The sequence below is a fragment of the Callithrix jacchus genome, chromosome 2 (genome assembly GCF_049354715.1).
Source record: "Callithrix jacchus isolate 240 chromosome 2, calJac240_pri, whole genome shotgun sequence".
NCBI lineage: Eukaryota > Metazoa > Chordata > Mammalia > Primates > Cebidae > Callithrix > Callithrix jacchus.
The window spans coordinates 25,645,654-25,668,221 of record NC_133503.1 but is presented as its reverse complement, the minus strand read 5'-3'; the positions used below and the strand labels follow the sequence as shown (position 1 = coordinate 25,668,221).

At 34.2% G+C, this 22,568-nt stretch overlaps 1 long non-coding RNA gene across 4 annotated transcripts in view; it reads left to right on the top strand.

The window, feature by feature from the left end:
• LOC103789015 (uncharacterized) overlaps window positions 1–22,568 on the top strand; it is a 724,824-nt gene that overhangs the window by 540,434 nt on the left and 161,822 nt on the right. For 2 of the 4 annotated variants that reach the window (XR_013530711.1, XR_013530712.1), the window contains exon 7: window positions 272–479. The exons of the other annotated variants lie outside the window; for them this stretch is intronic. This is a non-coding gene — a long non-coding RNA (uncharacterized LOC103789015). The remainder of the gene's footprint in view (window positions 1–271; window positions 480–22,568) is intronic. 4 annotated transcript variants of the gene reach the window in all.

Here is a 22,568-nt window from a genome sequence, read left to right as displayed (position 1 = left end):
ACTGCATCCAGACAATGAGAGCCAGGCTCCTCATTTTACCTCCTTACCCCTATCTACTTCCTCTTTTTCCACACAATATTGCATTTCTTCCCTGCTATATAAACCCTTAATTTTAGTTAATTAGGGAGATGGACTCGGGACCAAACTCTCATCTCCTTGACTGAAGGACCCGATTAAAGCCTTCTTCCCTGGCAGTACTCATCTCAGTGATAGCTTCACTCTATTGGTAAGCAGCAGGACCTAGACTAAACCCCTGGTGTTTTGGTAACAGATTTTGGTTCCCTGACTGAGAATGAATGCATTGCTAGTGGATCTGCTACCAAGGGCCAGGAGTCTCAGAGTTCCTCACAAGCAGCTGCCAGCCCAATTTTGTCTGGAGGTGTGTTTCCTTCTCTCTGGCCCTACCACTGCCAGCCCCAACCATGTTCCTGATTGCCTCGGAAGAACAATCTTTGCATTTGACATCTGCATCCAGATAGGTAAGTGTCCTTTGTGGGCCGAGAGAGCAGAATCTGATCCTCTCAATTTGGAAAATTTGTAAAGGAATTTACATTTGCAGGTTGAAAAAGCCCAATTGACTGAGATTAGGAAGTACATGCGTGTTTCAGTTTGTACACTCTTGGGGCTCATTTGCTGCTGCAGCACTTGGATTACGTTTTGGTTATTGTGTGTGTGTCATGGGAAATTAGAATTAGAAAGCTTATAACCTTTTGTAATCCAGTTTGGAATCTGGAGTTTGCTGTGGCATAGGAAAGTATGATGAAGTTTCGTGTATTCAGGCTTTTATGCTGCTGTTCTAAGCAGAGTTGGGCCTAGTTAGTCTGTGATGTTCTTCTGTGGTGGTGTTTGACCCCAGTGTGTTTTGGAGGTTGGGGAGGTTTGGCCTTTAAAAATCAAGCTGCCATGAAAATAGCTTTGTCTGACATTTTGGATCATAGCCTTCACTGGATTACCTATTGGGGCAAACAGAGTGTAGTCATGTAAACCAGTGAGTTTCCATTGCTATCTCATAGCTAGAGTTCTAAGATAAAAGCTATTGGATCTGTGTTTATGTGTATGCATATGTGTGTTGATGTATATACATTTATATATTATATATTTTGTCTGCCAAACTGGCTTATAAATAAAAGACCATTCATAAATTAAGAAAGTCTAAAGTATTTTTCAAGTTCACATAACTTAAATATGAACATTTAATGAACAATCTGGCTTTAAAATTATTAATAAAATAAAAATAGAAATGTCTTTGGGATTGCAAGTGTACATTTTTATCTGGGTTTTATATTTGTCTCTGCTAGATACGTTGAGGTGTCAGGGTTTGCCATAGAAGATTTAAAGACTATAAACCCAGCTAAAATAAAATGATATTGGTTTGTGTACCTTCTTTAACAAACAAGACTAATTTAATGTGAGGTAAATTATCTGTGTTATTGGCAAAAATACCTATCTGTTTAACTTTAAGGTTCTTACTTGCATGAGCACTTGCTGTTCACTGGCTATAAATTTTTCTAACGTAATCTGGATAAACTCAGAAATGAAAGAATTGAGTACATGTAAATGGAATAAATTTTGCAGGTGAAAATTTGGTGTAATTTAAAATCTTAAAATAGTTTTTATGCTCATTGGATGTCTGGGCTATTTCCAATTATGAAAAAGTTATATGGAGAAACATATTTCTAAAAACTGTGGAGTAAGTCTCATCTATAAAATGCCAGCATCTGATAGACAGCTCAGGAGTTCATGCTTCCTAGGTTTTCACTAAAATTTAAGGAAAAGGATTATAGTTAATATATAATTCTGAATATAAAATATGCCAAAGTAGATACATTCTTAGTGAGAAAAAGAAAAATTTTGTCTAATTCGGAATTTATCTTAAGATTAATTCAAAACATGGACTTGAAAAGGTTGTTTATGAAACAAGATAGAAAGAAACCAGTAAATAGGAGAGAGTAAACCAGTAAATATGAAAAAAAATTATGGATATAAAGATGTATTTTTTGGTAAGAAAAGTTACAAAGAAACAAGAATACTTTTGTGTGAAACAGGATCTTGTGTGGTAAATATTTGCTCTAAAGTAAAATAACTGCTTATTTTTTTTTAAAAAAAAGGAGAATGAAAATTTAGGACAGAACAGAAAGTCCAAACAATTCATAGATGGTCTGTGTAAGTCATTGTCCGTTTTTTTGTTTTTCTCTGTGCCAGTCTTCATTTACATACAGAGAAAATAGAAACTTGAAAAAGTTTAAAGAGTAAAATAGTCTTTAAAACCTAATAAAAAATTAGAGAATTTGGCTAATTAACATTGCTCATAGTTAAGGCTCTTAATCTTGATGAAGGTAAGGTAAGAAATATTGTTAAAAAAATGCATTGGCAGTTTAGCAGTTCTTTTTTAATATAGCTAAGCATGTAGCCAGGTTTAGCATGAAGCTAAATTTCATATAAATGCTTGCACTGCTTCACATTGTCTTTGCTGTTCTATGTAAATAATACTAGCACTAAAGAACTTATCAGTCACTTGCCTAAAGAGAATTTTTTGATTGCACAAAACATACAGAGGTATTGGTGGACTTAAAGAAATTAATTTGTATACCAGGAAGAACATGTCCATCATGTGCTTTTTTTAAGGCTCTGGATAACATTGTACACCTCTAATTTAGAGACCTATTAAAAGCGTGAAGGTTCCTGGCAAAAAAGAAAAAAAATAATAAATAAATAAATAAATAAATGACTTATTTTTCTAAGTTCTGAGGCAAAATAATATATTACTTACCTTGTTACTTGGAAAAGTAGATGTGAGTAGAAATGCTTAAGTGGTGTTTATATCCAAAGTAATTTAGTTAATTTACTAATTTGAGTTGGTCTCCGATCTTTTCTTACAATGAGAATAAACTGTGATATGTATACAAAATTTTAGTGTTTAGGGAAGACTGGCTTTTTCCTTAAGGAAATAATTTTGACTGGGATTTCTCTCATACTACTTTAGTTGTGTTTACCATTATTAGCATTAAGGGACATTCACCTGGTTTAAGTATTAATAATAAACACTTTTACAAATTAAAATAGTGGAACTTTTTAATGGTTCTTTTTTTTAATCAAATAATTTATCACTGATGGGCCTTCATGTGAGTACTTGAAAACAAAATATGTACAAGTGTTGCACTGGATTGAAGATTTCAGTGGTGAAAGTTACCTAATAAATTATCAGTGCTGTATCTGTAAACCAGTCTCAGAAATATTTGATGACACTCTTTTAAATAGCTGAAAAGAAATTATTGTGAAGTTGTCCTTACTTTGTCCTAGTTTTGTAGTATAGAATTTAAGTGAAATATTATTTATTTCATACTGAGTTTCCAGAACTGAAATTTGCATTTACCATTTTTTTTACTGATGGAGAGAAAGTTTAGTTGTCTTACTTTGATAAGTTTGGCACAGGACTTAGGACATTTGTGATGTTTTTGGTCACAGTCCTATCACTGGAAGGCTAGCAATTAGACATATGCAGTGAGTAACCTAACTACTTTAATACAGTGGATTGAAGTGTTGCAGGCAGTAACTACTAGACTCCAAATCAGTGTTTTAATATGTGACATGTTAGAGAAAATGATAGGAATTTCTGTAGTATAAATAACTAATCCTTGTGCTGTTAAGTTACAGAGCTTTGACTCCTGGTTCTGAAAAGGGCACTGACCCCTGCTAAATCTTGAACTTTGACCCCTATGCAAAACCTTGTCTTCAGACCTGGGAGAAGGTGACAAAATGAACTGCTATTGTGAGACACAGGGTTGAAAATTAAAACTCTTCAACCTCCTCCTCAGAGACTATTGTGGAAGAGGAGGGTGTGTGAGATTTTAAGAACTGATTTTGAGAGGGAAGCTTAGTTGAGTTTTTCTATAAATTAAACATGGATATCAAAAGCACTCTGATGAAAGGCCAGCATCTGAGTCCATGGGTTAGAATTACAGGGTTTTCTTGTAGCATTTATTTACTCTTTAATGGAACATTGTAAAAGGTTATAAAAGGTTTGTAGAAATCTTAACTTATGGTCCAACTGATTAAAATTAGATTTGTTTATAAGGTTTTATTAAAACTAGCTTTAATATTAATAATATATTATACAAAGATAGAATGCAATTTGGTTTTCTGTTTGAGCAAAATTTTCATGCAAGAGAGAATAAGAGATTTTGTTTACTTTTTGTGGAAAGCTACAGAAGAAAACAAAGAGGGAGTTTGAGAGACAGATTTCATTGAACTCATGTTGTCTTTATTAATTCTTGTTTGGGAAACTGTGTCTCCTCTCTATCAATAAGTAAATGATTTTTTTGTTTCAACATTTTGGCTAAATCAATGCTATTTTATAGTAATTTATGATTCTATTGCGTGATACCAAGTGTCCCAAACCTTTCATATTTGACAGACTTTCCAATAGTAAAATTTCAAGTTCTAAATTCAGTCTTTTGACTTCAAACTAACATGTTTTTGGATATTGGGTCTCTTAAAGTCCAAGAGAAACATATTAGGCTTATTTGATATGTTAGAATTATATAGGAAGCACTATCAATTGTGAGGTGGTATTTAACTTTCTTTCGGTTATATTTATATAGATATGTTGTTAATATGCATTCCAGGATTGTATGAGATTCCTGACATTCTAATGTCTGAATATATGTTGTCAGTACTGATTATTATTATTTAAATTGTTGCATGCCAACAGAAATAGCCAAATTTCCTTGTCAACTGCATCTTTAATTATGGCTATCCTAATACTTTTGTCATCCACAATTGTTGTTTTGCATTGATTCTTCTCAAAAAGTGACTTACAATCAGCCACAGTCCAGGGCTTGTTTCTTTGGAGGAGTTTATGAAAAGGACTCTTGAATGCGGGTTTCTGGTAAATTTGGAGATTGTGCCACTGTATTATGGAGAAAACTACCAGGCTTTTAATTAAAAAGCTGATGTGTTTGTAGAGATTGCTAACCCAATATAAAGCAAAGCTAGAGTTGATTGCATTGAGCAGACTAATAAAGGAATGAAATATTTTTTTATTTCTTTTTTGGTTTGAAATGTTGCTGGTTCTTTTTGTTTCTTAGAGTCTGGAGAATTTTTTTCTTTAGACCTATTTATAAACTTTAAGTGCACTTGAAGTCTATTGAGTAGACTATACTTTTGTAAACAGAATTTGAAGCTTATTTCTCTCTGCTTAATTTCACCTCAATTTTAAAACTACTTGTGAATATTCTTAATTCATAGGAATGTGTTTGTTTGCATATGGCTAATAAGAACCTGTTTCTTTTATAATGTGACCTCTTTGGAAGCGTTAGTTATTTCTTCAAATCTTTAACTGAAATGGCCTTGTAAGAGGTTCCAGCAAAGCCAAGTAGCAAAGCCTAGGTGGTGTATGGGTAATCAGGCCAACTATATTGGACTGATGCTTATTTTGCAGATAGGTTGGTTCTACTGTGATTTGTCTTTGATGGAAGAGGGAAATAAAAGGATTGTGTTTTCATAGAAAACTATGGTATTAGATTAGCGTTTGATTCCTGAGTGACCATGTGGACACTTTTGGTATGGAGCTGTCCACAAAGCCACTCCTCAGCATGAAGCAGCCAGAAAGATTGACAACCAGATTCTCCATGATTGAGGAATTGAAAAAGAGAAAGGGAAAGCTAAAACAGACCTAGTAGTCCCATAGATGCTTCCTTCGGATGAATGTAAAAATTGATCCTTTTGATCTTAAAACTTGAAATTCACATTTGTTTTATCTGAGTTTCTTCCTCAGGAAAGGATGCTTAGGCCTCTCAAAAAGTATCAAAGAACTGAAACTCACCAGATCACTGTATCCAGACAGTGAGATACTAGACCCCTCATTTTGTTTTCTTACCCTTCCCTGGTTCCTGTTTTCCAACACATGATTACATTTTTTTTTCTGCTATATAACCTCCTCCCTAATATTAGTCAGTAAGTTGAGTTTGAGACTAGCATCTCCTTGGCTGCAGCACTCCGTTAAAGCCTTCTTCCCTGGAAATACTCCTTGTCTCAGTGATTGTCTTTCTGTGTGGTGAGTAGCAGGACCTAGACTGACCCCCTGGTGTTTCAGTTATAGTATTATGCTAGGTGAGTAGCAGGACCTAGACTGAACCCCTGGTGTTTCAGTTACAGTATTATGCTAGTGTGTTCACATATACACTGAGGATATATACTCAACTATACATGTATATTTTATCCAGTGTTGCCATAGTTATTAACAATTCCCTCAATTTTGATGACTTAAGAGTTTCACTTTCTTTTTAAATTACGTCTCATAGATTCGTTGTCAGGAGAGATATATTCGTAATAGTCACTCAGAATCCATGCTACTGGAAAAGCTATATCTGGAAACTTGGCAGTCACATGCCAGAACTCTTAATGTCCCCAAGCAGCAAGTAAATGTTTTCGCCTAGAAGTGACCCATGTAACTCACTCACAGCTTATTGTACAGAACTCATCACCTGTTTCCATCCAACTATAGGAGGCCAAAGAACTATAATCCTGCTATGAGTTCAGAAGATAGGAATAAATATTTGTAGAGAATATGTTATGCCCAAGCGAGTTTAAACAGAAGTGCCACACTCTAACTTTGTTGAGAGTCCACTTTTAATGGCCAGTGTTCTGAGTAAGCTAGAGCTCAAACCTTTCAGCCAAGAACAAAGGGCGGTCAACATTTTTATAACAGTTTAGGGTCAAGGGGCAGTAAGCAGATTATTACAGAAGCAGAAGGAGTAGGTTAGGGGAAGTGTGTGTTGGGGGTTGCCCAACAACAAAATTCTATTTAAAGTTGTTTTTTAGTCAGCATGCGTGGTAGGCAGTTACACAGTTGCAGGTATAGGATGTGCAGGGCGAGTGGGCCCTGTTTCTCAGAAAATTGGTTACAAAGATGCCAGGTGTCTCAGACCACTGGCTCTCAGAAAAGAAATACATAGCACAGGGTGCGCAAAATGGAGTTAGCGGGATTGTTCAAAATGTGTTCATCACAGTCAAGCTAGGGTATTTGAAATAGTCCTAGTGGTGATCACAAGTTTCCGTCATTTACTTTTATCATTCAGGTATATGCAGGAACATTCATTCCTCACTTCTTAGGTACGTTTATTTTTATTATTTTTATTTTTTTGAGAACCTATTAAATCACAATTAGAAAAATACGACCTTCAAGGTAATAACTTCTATTGTTCTTGTTACACTTATCAAAGAAGACATTTCTAAAAAATCTGTGTAATTCTGAATGTTTAGAGACTGAATGAAGCAACACAAAAATCCACGTTGTTATACGGAAGGGAGCCACTCCAAAATCAAGGACAGAGTTCATTTGAATTAACATTGACACTGGATATAGATTTAGGAATATATTGACATTGTTTGTGGTTCTAGGTTCTGGGGATACTCAGAGGCAGATAAATAATATGTCTTCTCATCTTTCCTAGTTTTCACAAAGATATTTTACCTCTGAAATACATAGTTGTATTAGGTTTCTCTGCAGCCAAAAAATTCCAATAACCCAGTAGCTTATAATGATACATTTAATTTCTTACAAATGTTATAAAGCTGTAGGAAGGCTTCAATACTGATGGGATCTCCTAGGCTCTGTGTGTCTTTTAATTTCAGAACCCAAGCTGTAGAAATAGCCAGCAACTTTCTAGAACTTGCAGTTCTTAGGATGGATATGTCAGAACAAGAGGATCGGCACCAAGTCACAAACTACCTTCCAAGCTTCTGCCCAAATGCAGCAAAAATCACAGCTCACATTCCATTGGCTATAGAGCCAGTTACCTCATCAAGCCCCAAATCAGGGGAATGGGGCAAGGAATTGTATTCTACCTATAAGGAAGCATGGAAAGAGTGCAGAGGAAGCAACTAATTATAAACAGATAATAAATTCAGCAGCAGTAGTAAATATTGGCCTCACAGCCTCTGCTTTTTGCTGCATTTGATATCATCACTTCAGTATTCTAATACACACATGTAACCATGTAAGAATTCATTTTCACAATGCTTATCATTGCTTTTTGTAACAGAGATTAGTACCATATCAAGAATTGAGGACATAGACCAATTTTAGTTGAAGTTACAGACCATTTATTTATTCACATATTGATTTAATCACCCACTTATTCACTGATTCAACAAATTTGTTGAATACCCACTGTGTGCCAGACACTGATCTAGGTACTACAAATTCAGAATTGAATAAATTAGACATGCTTATGCAGAGTATATGCTTGTTGGGAAGGAGACAAAATTTAAAACATGAATACTTAAAAATATGCCAGACAATAATATATATCATATGGATGAATAAAAATGAATAAAGATTTTGAGAGATTTTGGTTACATCTGTTTTAGATTAGGAGACCAAGGACACTTGAATGGAGTGACAATTGAATGAAAAGAGAGAGCAAGACATGTAACTATCTGGGAGGAGACTGAGATAGGCAGAAGGAAGACCAAGGCAAAAGGCTGGAGGCATGATCATGCTTTTATTATGTGTACAAAAAACTGCCAAATAGTCTAGAATAGTGTAAGAGGAGAGAAGGTAGAATCTAGGTCAGGAAGTTGTAGAATGTAAGCTCATAATGGAGCTTTCAAGCAACAGTGAGAAGGTGGAGTTTTATTTTGAATAATAATGAACCTCATTAGAAGATTAGAGCAGAGCATGTTACTCTACTAATTCAGGTGTTATCGGAAACTTTTCTCTCACTTTAAAACATTTTTATCTATGTATCTATTCATTTATTCTTTTTAATTGACACATAGTTTGGTACATTGACACATTTAATTTGATACGTATATATATTGTGTGATGATCAGTTCAGGGTATTTAGCATTTTCATCACCAAATGTCTTTCTTCTAGCTATTTTGAATATATGAGAAAGTCAAACAACTCAAGAGCAATACAAAACAAAACAAATAATCTGATGTAGAAAATGAATAAAACACCTGAGTAAACATCTCTCAAAAAAAGATATACAAATGGCCAACAAGTATATGAAAAAATGTTCAACGTCACTAATCGTCAGGGAACTACAAATCCAAATCACGATATATCACCTCATGCCAGACAGAATGCCTATTAGCAAAAAGACAAAAGTTAACAAATTCTGGTGAGTATGTGAAGAAAGGAGAACTCATGCACTGTTGGGAGGAATGCAAATTAGTTCAGACCATTTTTTAGCTTGAAATGATGTGTTCCATTTCCAACAACTTGTTTTATGCTTTTCTTAAATGTCTTGATATACTTTCGTATGCTTATTCTAAGTGTGGTGTTGTTGTTATCATTCTTCTCCAGAGCTCTAATATCCTTAAGGATATTAGGGCTTGTTTTGCTTGTCCATTTCTTCTTTTGTGTTGATAGGATCCCATGGACCTCATGGTAATTTTACTCTGTGGAAAGTAAAATTGCCTGCACTTTAAGTGGTGACAGCCTACTAGTGGTGTATGTCACTGAACTCTGTACCTGGGGGCTGATGCTATAACAGTTGCCAAGTTATCAGTCACCTCTGGATGCCCAGAAGGAAGCTTCTCTGCTCCTTGTGCTCCTCTTAAATGTTCAGTTGAATGGACAGGGTGGTTTCAAGTCACTTCTTCAACAATTACTGAGTGCTTGGACAACTCTAAGAACAGACCTGCTCTTGACATCTAGTTTCTGTCTTAGTCCTCTCTGATGCTGCTGTCCAAACTCAACTTCTGATCTAGAGGAACTGTCTTCATCAGGAGGAATGCATAGTTGGGACACATTTGTATCCCATCTGTCTGCTCTTCCCACTAGCTGCTTACTCAACAAAGGTAGACAGATGAGAACTAAGAGGCTAACCAAGTTGAGATTCATACCAAGTTGGGATTCACTGAAGCTACCATTTTCTAAAAATCTCTTGACTCCAGAAAAAAATATTGCATATCTGTGGGACTTTCCTAAGTACTAGATAAAACTAATATTCTCAGTCTTTGAGGTACAACAAAAATGCATTTCCAAATGCCATTTTCATTTTATATGTTTATTTTGTAACCATGTAGAAGAAATATAATGATTAGGATATAAAATAGCTGTTAGGAAAGGGCCATTTGCTTCTAGTTTGAGTACTGAAAATATGGTGTTTAATTCCTTGGTAATAATCAGTTTTATCCTGAGTTTGCAAATATCCATGTAATAAAGTACTCCTTCCTAGTAAGTCATTGATATACCTACAGAGGGGATTTTTTTCTTGTAATACTGGAGAGTTATGCCACGTGACTTACTCAAAGTGAGCTTAAAGGCATGTAAAACATTTGTACTGCTCAGTCACAAGGTGTTAATGTGTGGACTTGGCCATAGTTGAGAGTTTATGAGTCTACTCAGTGAACTCAACTCTATTTCAAAATAGAAACAACTGTGAAAACAATGGGAAGCATGATTCTTCTTGAGCTTTAGAAACACTTAAGTGAAGATACAACAGATGAAAAGTTTGAAGAGAGAAAAATGAGTAGCACTATCTGTGACAGATGAAAAAACAAAGACTTGATAAATTCAATTTCACTGTAAAAAATTAGGGAAAAAATTAGAAAATTATGAAGACAGTAACAAACATATCCACTATAAACTGGTTTAGAAGGTATTACTATCAGCAGTTCAGATGGTTTCTTTCCAGGCTTTTTTTCTACACACACACACACATACACACACACTCAAATACATATTTGTTCTCTCTCTCTCTGTTTACTCACTTAGTACTTTGTGTACTTTTTTGTATAATGAGCTTGTCATTTCAAATTGTATCCTTATTACTCTTTCATAAATACCAATACTTAATCTATAGTAAATGATTAAAACAGATGGAGGCAAAATCCTCACTGTTGAGATATATGGAGCATGTTGGTCTTATACTCAGAATTGTCCCTTACATGACCAAACTAGGAAACCTCATCTGCACAGTCACATGGTTAGAGTCAACTAATAGAGCGTCTTTGTTTCTTGTTGATATGGTCATTATACAAATGACTTTTTCTGAATATCTAAATGGTGAGTCTGTCTATGTAAATCACTAACTATATGAGGTTAACGTTTATGGATATTCAGAAAAACAAATTTTCTGAATCATGGAAACATTTATTTTTGAGCTAAAATGGAGTTCATAAAGTAAGTCATTTCTATGGACTGGTGAATTAAGATTGGTAAATTTATAACTTTTTTTAAAAAGGACGATGGTTCAAATTTTCTTAATATATACTTGCTTTTTCTATTAGCATTTTTATATAAAATTTAAAATTAAGGGATTGAATAATTTATTCTATTTCATTACATGAAAAAGTAAGGCAGTAATTAAGTATATGTTTTGAATATTTACCTAAAATGCGAAGTTATTCTATGTAGTTTTTATGCTAAAATTTCAAACTCTATTTTCTTTCATTTCAATTTGTGTTTCTCTTAAATATCTATGGAAACTTGTTAGACAAAGTGCAGATTTTATTATAAAAATTGCTCCACACTAACTAAGGATATACTTGTCAATATTTTAGCTAATACTTACTCGGTATAACATTTATTTCACAATAAGCAGATGTTTTATTACACAAATATGTACAGTTCTAATTCAATTTTACTTAATCTTATTTTTTTATTGACAAAATTGAATATATTCCAGTGGTGAACTGATATAAATGTAAGACTGTGACTTTAAATTTACTTTGTTAATGTTGTGACATTGATATAATGAGGGATTTTTTTTTGGAAGATCTGGAAGACATGATTTTAGAAAGATTTTTTTTTTTTCTTTTTTTGAGATGGAGTTTCGCCCGTTACCCAGGCTGGAGTGCAATGGCATGATCTCGGCTCACCACAGCCTCTGCCTACTGGGTTCAGGCAATTCTCCTGCCTCAGCCTCCTGAGTAGCTAGCTGGGATTACAGGCACGCACCACCATGGCCAGCTAATTTTTTGTATTTTTAGTAGAGACAGGGTTTCACCATGTTGACCAGGATGGTCTCGATCTCTTAACCTTGTGATCCACCCTCCTCAGCCTCCCAAAGTGCTGGGATTACAGGCGTGAGCCACCGCGCCCGGCCGACAGATGTTTTTTAAAAGTAAGTATCCAGTTTACTTAGCTGCTTTGTGCAAAGCTCAATTTTAGAAAAAAATAACTCGTGACTCTTAAAAATATAAAATGACTACAGCATAGATTTTATTTAACTCATGAGTTAATGAGAAAACAAGTAAGATGTTAAACTAGTTCAAAGAACAATTTGAATAACTGCAGTGTGTGTATGTTTGTGTGTGTGTGTGTTTGTGTGTGTGTGTGTGCAAGATTATGTAAATGAATTTGTGAACAGATTCAAAGCTGGTTAATATCATATAGGATGTTAAATGTAATATTTGTTATCTACTCTACAAGGCATAAATCAATTGGATTTTCACCAGACAAAATTCATTTGCATTGTTATGGGTAAGAATAATTTACATTTTTGCCAGATTTCATCAAGTTAGTTTCTGTCACTAGAGATATATAAAATTGAGTAATCAATAGAAAGTCAGATCAAGATGTTCAGCTTATGGAACTGAACAATCCCCATGGGGTCCACTAGAAAATGTGGATCATGATCCTGAAGGATATCCATTAATCTGTCTTGCCCTTTTCCAAGTTTTGGATAATTTTCCCCATTTGTGATTTAACTCTGCTTGAAGAAATGAATTTTAATAAACTGCTTTTCCAGATTTTCTTCTTAAGGCAGAATAACACCAATAAAAAAAGAAAACAAAGGAGTTTTTTTTTTTAAATGACAAGTCTGGATATAAATCTCAGGCCAGTGGATCTTATTTATGGTAGGAATTATTGATTATTTTATTTATTTTTAAAAGTTTATATTTTTGAGACAGGGTCTTTGTCACCCAGGCTGGAGAGCACTGGTACAATCTCGGCTTACTGCAACCTCTGCTTCCTGGAATCTCTGGGCTCCAACAATCCTCCCACCTTAGCTCCCTGAGTAGCTGGGACCACAGGCTTGCACCAGCTTACCCAGTTTGTATGTGTGTATTTTGTAGAGACAGGGTCTTATCATGTTGCCCAGGCTGATCTTGAACTCCTCTGCTTAAGTGATCTGCCCGCCATGGCCTCCCAAAGTTCTGGGATTATAGGCATGAGCCACCATACCCTGCCAAATGTTTCCATTATTTTAAGTATCATATGACTCCATATAAAAGCAACACAGTACCTAGTAGCCTTTTGGCATTCCCATCCAGCTCATATTTCTAAGATTTGAAAGGTTTTGTATTCTGGGTTTCCACAAGAGTGAAACTCCATCTCAAAAAAAAAAAAAAAAAGAAATTATAGTTAGTTAAATGTATAGGCATACATTGTGTATGAGGACGAGATTAGCTATGTTCAGGACAGAAAATGACCCAAAGGTGTTGATTAGTAACCCTCAACTGTGTTACTGTGAATAATTTTGAATTTTTAATAGACCTCATAACCAAAATACCAAAACTAATTTATCTTCATATCTCTAATCACTAGATTAACAAATTTTGCTATGATTTGCAAACCTTTGTATTAGTTTGTTCTTGCATTGCTATAAAGAAATACGTGAGGCCAGCTGTGGTGGCTCACACCTGTAATCCCAGCACTTTAGGATGCTGAGGCGGGCGGATCATATGAGGTCAGAAGTTTGAGACCTGCATGACCAACATGGTGAAACCCCAAGTCTACTAAAAATACAAAAATTAGCTGGACGTGGTGGTAGGCACCTATAATCTCAGCTACTTCAGGGGCTGAGACAGGAAAATCGCTTAAACCCAGGAGGCAGAGGTTGCAGTGAATCGAGACTATGCCATTGCACTCCAGGCTGGGCAACAAGTCAAACTCTTATCTCAACAATAAATAAATAAATAAATAAATAAATAAATAAATAAATAAATAAGAAATACGTGAGACTGGGTAACGTATAAAGAAAAGAGGTTTAATCGACTCACAGTTCTGCAGACTGTAGAAACATAGTGGCTTCTGTTCAGCTTCTGTAGAGGCCGCAAGGAAACTTACAATCATGGTAGTAGGCGAAGGGGAAGCAGGCACCTCTTATATGGCATGAGCTGGAGGAATGGTGGGGAAGGGCTACACACTCTTAAACAACCAGATCTCAGGATAATTCATTCATATCACTATCACTAGAATAGCACCCAAGGGGTGGTGCTAAAACATTCATGAGATAGCACCACCATGATCCAATCACCCAGGCACCAGCTCCAACATTGGGGATTGTAATTGAACAGGAGATTTGGATAGAGACACAGATCCTAGCCATATCAACACTTCCCAAGTGATGAGAAATGGACATTTCAAAGAAAATAGAAGTTATTATGCTACAACATTTACTTCTTTGCTCCTTGCTTTTTCTAAACATGCCTAAATTCTGAAGGTCATTTTATCTTCTTGTTTCATCTGAGATAAGCATGTTTTTTTTTACCTTTTCTAAGATTAAGGCTCTATTACAAATTATTTAGAACTTTGTGCATTAGTTTTTGTCTTTCTCTCCAGTCACTTTGTATAAAAGTGCTTTGTTTAAAAACACACTTAGGTATTCCTATTTGCCCCTCCTTCTATGAAAAAAAAAAAAAAGCAATAAAGCTGCACTCACACTTAACACCTTTAGCTAAACTAAATTTAGTTACTCTCTTGCATCCTTCTGGAAATTTTATACTTAGTAGTGTTGTTTCCACATCATCACTTCATTTCAACTCTTCAGTCCAGGGACACCTGGTTTGTATTCCTGTTACACAGACAGTCTTCTTTCAAAGTCTAATGGCTTTTTTTTCAATTGCTAAACCCAGTGGCCTGTTTCAGTTTTTCTTTGACCTTTTTTCTGTGTTTTACAGTCTTGTCACAATCCCCTCTGCTTTTCTTCCTTAGAGGAATCTTTTGAGGCTTTCAGAAAATCATTCTACCTCACTACCTGCCCACTCCTCACCTCCATGCCCCTAGCTTTCCTCTGAACTTTTGACTTCTCCTCATTCTCCTTTATTCCTTAATGTCCTTGATTCTTTATTTTTCCTTCTTGCTGTCCATGAGTGATACTATTTACTCCCCAAATTTCAAGTGCCATCTTGAGTTGTTTATTCCAACAGCGTCTCCTGCACCTGACTCCTCTCCTTTGTTACTAAAACCAAGTGAATTTGTAATTCAAACTTAAAATGTAAAAAATTGAATTCATTGCCTTTAGGTTTTTTCTTTTTATTTTCTATCTAGAGTGGCATTATCACTGAAAATATATGCAGGAAGGTTTAGCATCATCCTTAACTTCTGCCTTGCCCCTCGTTTCTCTATTTCTATTTGTTGTATTTTTCTATAATGCAATCTGTTATAAACCTTACTGATTAGCTTCCTTAATGTTACCACTGCTCTAACTAAATCTTGTGTTCAAACTGCTCTCTGCTGTTTTAACTGCTGAAAATGTAAAAAACGGTAACAACAACCCTGCTTCACCTATACTAGCCACATTATTCTTTGCATTCTGTGCTCTATAACACTGAACGTTTCATGATTCTCAAACTGCGCATGAGTTTCAAAACTCCTGTTTTTTACCCAACCTGTGTGTTTTTTAGAGATTGTCATCTCATATTTTCTCAGTATAGCAAGCTCCTACTTACTCATCAAGGCTTAGTAAAAACATCATCTTCTCTATGGACATTTTCTTGGCTCCCCCTGGTAGAATCAAGTGCTGTTCTCTGTGAATAGGGTTTTGTTACACAATAGTGCGATCTGTTTATCTGCCTGCTTTCCCCATGATTTGAGAGTAAGGAATGTGGCTTGTTTATCCTTGTATTTTCAGTTCCTATTGCAAATATTAATAAATGCCTTTTGACTGAATAGGAACATTATGGTGGAATGGAAGATTTGTCATTGTTTAAGGATCATGTCATGAAGTTCTTCATGTAAATTTCATCTCACTCTTACCATTAGCATTGGTTTGTGAGATCTTTTCAAATGAGAGAGAGAGAGAGAGAGAGTGTGTGTGTGTAAGAATGAAATGATAGTCAAAACTGACTCCTCCCTGAGGGTTCATTCTCCTTCATAAATTACAAATTTTCTGTAGGATCTTAGATTTTTGTAAACATGAGCCATTTCAATGCTTTTGGCCATACCGCCTTTGTGGTCATGTATAAAATTCCTCTTTCAGCTGACACTTGTGCTTTGATTCAGGTTTGCTACATATTTAGAATTTTGAAAAGCAACAACACTAATGACACAGCAGTTCTGAGTTCTTATTTTGACTCAGCAAATGTTTTCATTAATAATTTTGTTGGCAAAATATGATGATCCTAAAAAATGATTTTAATTTATCATAACTTCTGACAAAAATACTTGGGTGAAAAAATATTCATTGCATCTTTATTAACATCTCCCATATAATGTACCAACTATAATTTAAATGTTTTCTCTATGTCCAGTACTTCTACATAGTCAATAGACTATGGTGGGCCATTTGGCAAAACTGACTTTTCAAGAAGAAACAAGCATATTTTGATAAAAATAATCCTGTAACTCAAGGTCAGTGAGTAATTGATGAACTTGTGCAAGTTTATTATATCTCTTTTTATCTTATAGCTACCTGTCAGTATCACATTTTTTTGTGAATTATAATCCTTCATGCACAAAAATGTTCCATGTGGCAACTTCAAAGACAACCTGCTGAGAAACCAAGAGAATATTTAATAATGCTTATGAACAGTGAGGCATGAATGATCAAATGAAGGTCTTTCCAGTTAGCTATTGATTATTCTATCATGGCAGGTAACTTCAAACACCACACACAATCTTTTGAATATTTCTTTCATCTCCTAATATTTCTCTCTATCACTAGAAGAAATTACTTTCCTTGACTTTCCATAACAGGCAAATCTGTTTTGTATTATTTATTGATCTTATAATATTCTTGGAGGGATAAATGAGACTCATCAAATTAAAATATGTTATAATTGTAGGAGCCTTAAAGGTAACCCTTATGTTCTCATATATTTAATGCAGAAGAAAACTGTTAGTTCTCATAGAAAGGACTTCTAGAACACCATTCAGTACTTAAAAGTTTAAGTTGAAAGTAAACGTTTATTTTAGAGTTTTTAACAATATATGTCAAAGTGCCATTTGGCAACTATCCCTTAACATCCAGAAAACTAGTAAAGTGCAGGTTGATTACATCTTAGCTTACTAGTCCTTATGGTTATCTCCTTTTCTAAAATGACAAAAGAACTTGAAGAATTAGCTTTGGAACAAAAAAGAAAATATACTCTGCTCAATAAACACCATTCAGATATGATAACAGTCTTCAAGGTGGCAGCAGTCATGAAAGCAATAAATTTAGTTGGTCTTGTGTAAGCTACTATCTTACTAATCATGTTTGAAAGTCAATCGATTGTAGCTATTGCATATATGTTGAATAAAGCCAATTTGAAATTATTTAATTTGAGAATGAATATTTCTTAATAAGCCAAAAATAATGTAATTGTGCTATATTAGCTGCTATTATAAAGAAACCATAGTATGTAATTCACACATAAAGTTGAAAGCTCTTTGGTATTCATTTTCCACCTGGGGAATCTGATTATATCTTGTGGATTTTTTCATTCTTCTAAACGATGGTCAGTTAATATTTTCAGAACTGCTCATACCTTGTCCCCACTATGGTTACCTTATTGGGTTCACAGATGTACACTTGTTTCTTCTCACATTAAAAGATGTCAGAAGCTTTTTAAAGAAGAGCTGGGCTTCACAGAAAAAGAGCTGTGTGCCTAGGTTGACAGTAAAGAGGAAAGACTTTATGATGCTGACCTTAGACAAGAGAGCCTATACACATGTATAGGTTCTTATTTGTTATTACATTGCTTCAGAGAGGTTATGATTTATGATATATTTACTTATATAAAATAAAAAATCAGAATATAGAACCAATCTTTCTGTATTTTTTTATTCATTGCAACAATGCATTAATTTTTTTCACAGCATTTACATAACATACTGAGGGTTAGAACTATAATCAACTTTTCTCTTTTTCTAAAGAATCTTCTGTGTCATGAGATTTACCAATATTGTAAAAATATTAATAAAAATAGCCCATTCTTACATTTATGCAGTATTCTTCTAAAAGCTTCATGATTCACCATTTCACTCATTTCCATGGCAACCATGTAAGTCAGTTTTTTGAAACTAAATATGACAAAGAAAAATAGAAAATCCAGATGAAGCTTTGGATTCTTGCTCACCTAGGTAAATCAGTGTGTTTGACATGTGCTCCAAAGGTCAATACCTTAATGAGATTCTTTCAGAAGCTGATATTTGATATTATGTTCTCAACTTCTTAAAGGATATCAATGTATCTACCTTTCAAAATATAAATTTGAGAAAAACAAGTTTCCTTACCCTTTCCCAGTCCCTCCCCATCACCAATTCTTCTTCCATTCATGGGAAATCTCTGTAAAGGTATGTGAATTCCACATATTCTTAAAATATCTTAAACAGATAAGTGAAATTGGAAACCAATGAAAGATTAATGTATTTTCATTGATTCTACATAGATGTGTTGAATTCCTACTATGTTTTATAAATTAGTTGGGGCATTGAAGATGCAGCAGTAAACAAAACAGGCCTCCTGCTTTCATAGCTATTATATTGCAGTGGGAGAAAGAAAACAATATTAAAAAGTAACAGTCATGAGACTTATGAAGAACATGATACCAGGTGATTTGATTTGAAGAGAAAACACAAATAATATTAAGAAAAAAAGTGACATTTCACAGAGATTGAGTATAAACTGCAAGTAAAATTTTCCCTGTTTTGTGAATCCCTGAAACCTCTAAGAAACACATGTAAGACACAATAAATCAGGAAGTCACCAACAATAAAGAATACTGCATGAAGCAATATGATCCTGTAGAAGCAGACTGTTTCCACTTGTAATCACGAAGCCCTACTCTCCTCTGGCCAATCAATGAAACAATGTGGTCCCCATCTACTCTAAACCTGTTTTTTTCTCTCTCCCTTTAATTTTTTTTCTAGCCATATTGCATGCTTACAATTCAGGGTCCCTCCTCCTGCCATATAGTTTATCTTGCCTCTGGAACTTGTGCATGCTCTGGTGTATTACTGGAATGCTTTGCCTATTATGCCATACTTCCTCAGAAATCAGTTTAGGTAATTCCTGGCATTCCTTTCTAACCCGTCAAGTCTTTGTAAGGTATCTCTTCTTATAGGATTCAGTGACACCCTATATAGAGGTTTCATCTTACATATTCTCATTATTTTTATTAAAACTTAATTGTCTCTACTCTTGTGATAGAATATCTAAAGGACTGGTTATTGTATATCCATCACTAATAATTTATATGTTATTTGATGAAATACATAGACATGAGATGGGAAAAGTGAGATAAATCTTTTGTGTAACAACTTTATTAAAATACAATTCACATACCATACAATTAAGTCATTTAAAGTATAAAATCCAATGATTTTAGAATATTCACAGTTGTTCAACAATCACCATAGTAAGTTTTAAAACATCTTTGCCCTTTCCCTCCTTCCCCATTCTTCCATCCCTCTTGCCATCCAAGCAGCTACTAGTATATGTTTTGTCTCCATAAATTTGCCTATTCTAGACATTTAACATAAAGTGAAGCACATGCTATGTGGTATTGTGTGATGGGCTTCTCACACTTGGCATGTATGTATCCGTTGTTTTTTTTTTTTTTTTTTTTTTTTTGAGACAGTTTCGCTCTTGTTGCCCAGGCTGGAGTGCAATGGCACAATCTTGGCTCACTGCAAACTCCACCTTCTGAGTTCAAGTGATTCTCCTCAGCCAACTGAGTTTGTAATGAGTTTTTATTGCTGAAAAAATGTTCCAATTTATGATAATGTATCCATATTTTGTTTATTCATTTATCACTTGATGGACATTGGGTTGTTTCTACCTTTTGACTATTAAGAATAAAGCTTCTGTTAATATTTGTGGGCAAGTTTTTGTGGATACATTTTCATTTCTCTTGAATATATACCTAGTAATGCAATTGCTAGATCATATATTAGCTCTGTGTTTAATCATTTGAGGAATAGTCACACCGTTTTCTAAAGTGGCTCCACTATTATATTTCTACCAGCAGCATATGAGTTCTGATTCTCTATATCCTCTCGAACACTGATTATTTATCTTTTTGGTATAACGACCACAGTGAGTATGAGGTGGTATCTCATTTATGATGTTGATTTGCATTTCCCTAATCACTAATGGTACTGAACATGTTTCCCATGTACTTATTGGTTATTTGTGTATCTTCTTTGAAAAGATAGCTATTCAAATTCTTTGTCTATTTTAACTGGGTTACATGATTTACTAATGACTTTAAGAGTTTTTTAGATAGTTTAGATACAAGTCCCATATCAGACATATAATTTGCAAATATTCTCTCCCATTTTCTGGGTTATTTATTTATATTCTTGATAATGTTTTTTGAAGTGCAAATGTCTTTAATATTGAGGAAGTCAAATTTATCAATATATTTGTTGTTGCTTGTGTTTTTGGTGTCTTATCTAAGAAAACATTACCAAACCTAAGGATGTTAAGATTTGTGCCTATGTTCTTTTGCCAAGAGTGTTATAGTGATACTTCTCACTTATAGGTTATTAATTCACTTTCAGTTAATTCTGGTACATGGTGTGATATAGGGGTGCAAATTTTTCCTTCTGTAAATGGATATCCAGTTCTCCCAGCATCATTTGTTGAGAAGATTTCTTCCCCCCACCATTAAATTGTCTCAGAGCCTTTGTTGAGAATCAATTGATAATGAATGTGAGAGCTTATTTCTGGATACTCAGTTCTATTCCTTTGATCTGTTCTATCTTTATACAAATAGTATGCTGTTTTGATTACTGTAGGTTTGCCTTAAGTTTGCAATTGACAAGTGTCAAACCTCTAAATTTGTTCTTTTTCAAGAATGTTTTTACTGTTGCCAGGTTACTTGAGTTTCCATATGAATTTTAAAAGCAAATTGTCAATTTTTACACAGAAACCAGCTGGGATTCTGATGGGAATTGCATTGAATCTATAGGTCAATTGGGGGGATTATTTCTGTTAGGAATTTATTTTCTTGCAACTCTGAAGCCTAGAAGTCTATGATCAGGGGATCAGCATGGTTGGTTTCTTCTGGAGCTTCTCTCCTTGGCTCATAGATGGCCAACATCTACCTGTGTTTTTACATCATTTTTCCCAATATATGTATCTGTGTGCAAATTTCCTGTTCTTATAAGGACATCAGTCATTTTAGATAAGGTCCATCCTAATGACTTTATTTTAACTTAATTGCCTCTTTAAAGACCCTGTATCAAAATATAGTCACATTCTCAGGTCCTGAGGATTAATTAGGATGTGAACATATAAATGTTGGAAGCAGGGCACAACTTATTCCATAATAACAGCCAACTAAACAATATTAGATCTTTCAATCTATCAGCATAGAATGGTTTTCTGTTTATTTGGAACTTCTTAATTTCTCTGAAAAATATTTTGACATTTTCAGAGTATAAATTTTGCATTCCTTTTCGTAAATTTTATTTCTAAGCACTTTATTATTTTTGATGCTATTTTAAAATAAAATAATTTTCTTATTTTTATTTTTATTTTATTGCAAGCATATAGAAATACACTGAATTTTATATATTTATTTTGCAAACTTTCTGAACATTTTATTAGTCATAATAGTTTTTTAGACAAATTTTTAAAATTTTCTGTATATAAGATTATGCTATCTAGGAAGAGAGATAGTGTTACTTCCTTGTTGTTGCTTTAAATACCTTTATTTTTCTTACTCAATTGCCCTCTTTAGAAATCTTAAAAGAATATTAAGTGGAAATGGCAAGAGAATACATTCTTGTTTTGTTAAACGACTTAGAGAAAAATAATATAATTTTTCATACCATTATTTCATACCATTATACCATTAAGTATAATGGCAGTTATGGGTTTTTATAGATATCCTTTATCAGGTTGAAGAAGTTTCTTTCTATTGTGTTCATTGAATATTTCTATCATGAATGTTTTGGATATGGTCAAATACACTTTCTGACTCTATTGAGTTGATGAGGTGAGTTTTATATTTATTCTGTTGACATGGTGTGTTGTATTAACTTATTTTTGAATTTTCAACCAAACTTGCATTCCTGGAATAAACACCACTTTGTCATGGTATACAATCCTTTATTTTTGAAAAACAGTTATGCTGGATATAGAATTCTTGGTTGACAGGTTTTGTCCTCCCACCTCCCAAGCATTGGTTGAGTATTATTTGTCAACTGTCTTCTGCTCTCCATTGTTTCTGAAGAGATGTCTGCTGCTAATTTTATTGTGGTTTTCTTGTAGGTGATGAATCATTTATTTATTTATTTATTGCCACTTTTAGAAGATATTTTTCCTTGACTGACTTTCAGAGTTTTCATTATGGTGTCTCTATGTGTGTATTTCTTTGTTTTTAATTGTATTTGGAGTTTGTTAAGCTTTTTGGAAGTATAGGTTGTTGTTTCTTAATAAATTTGGAA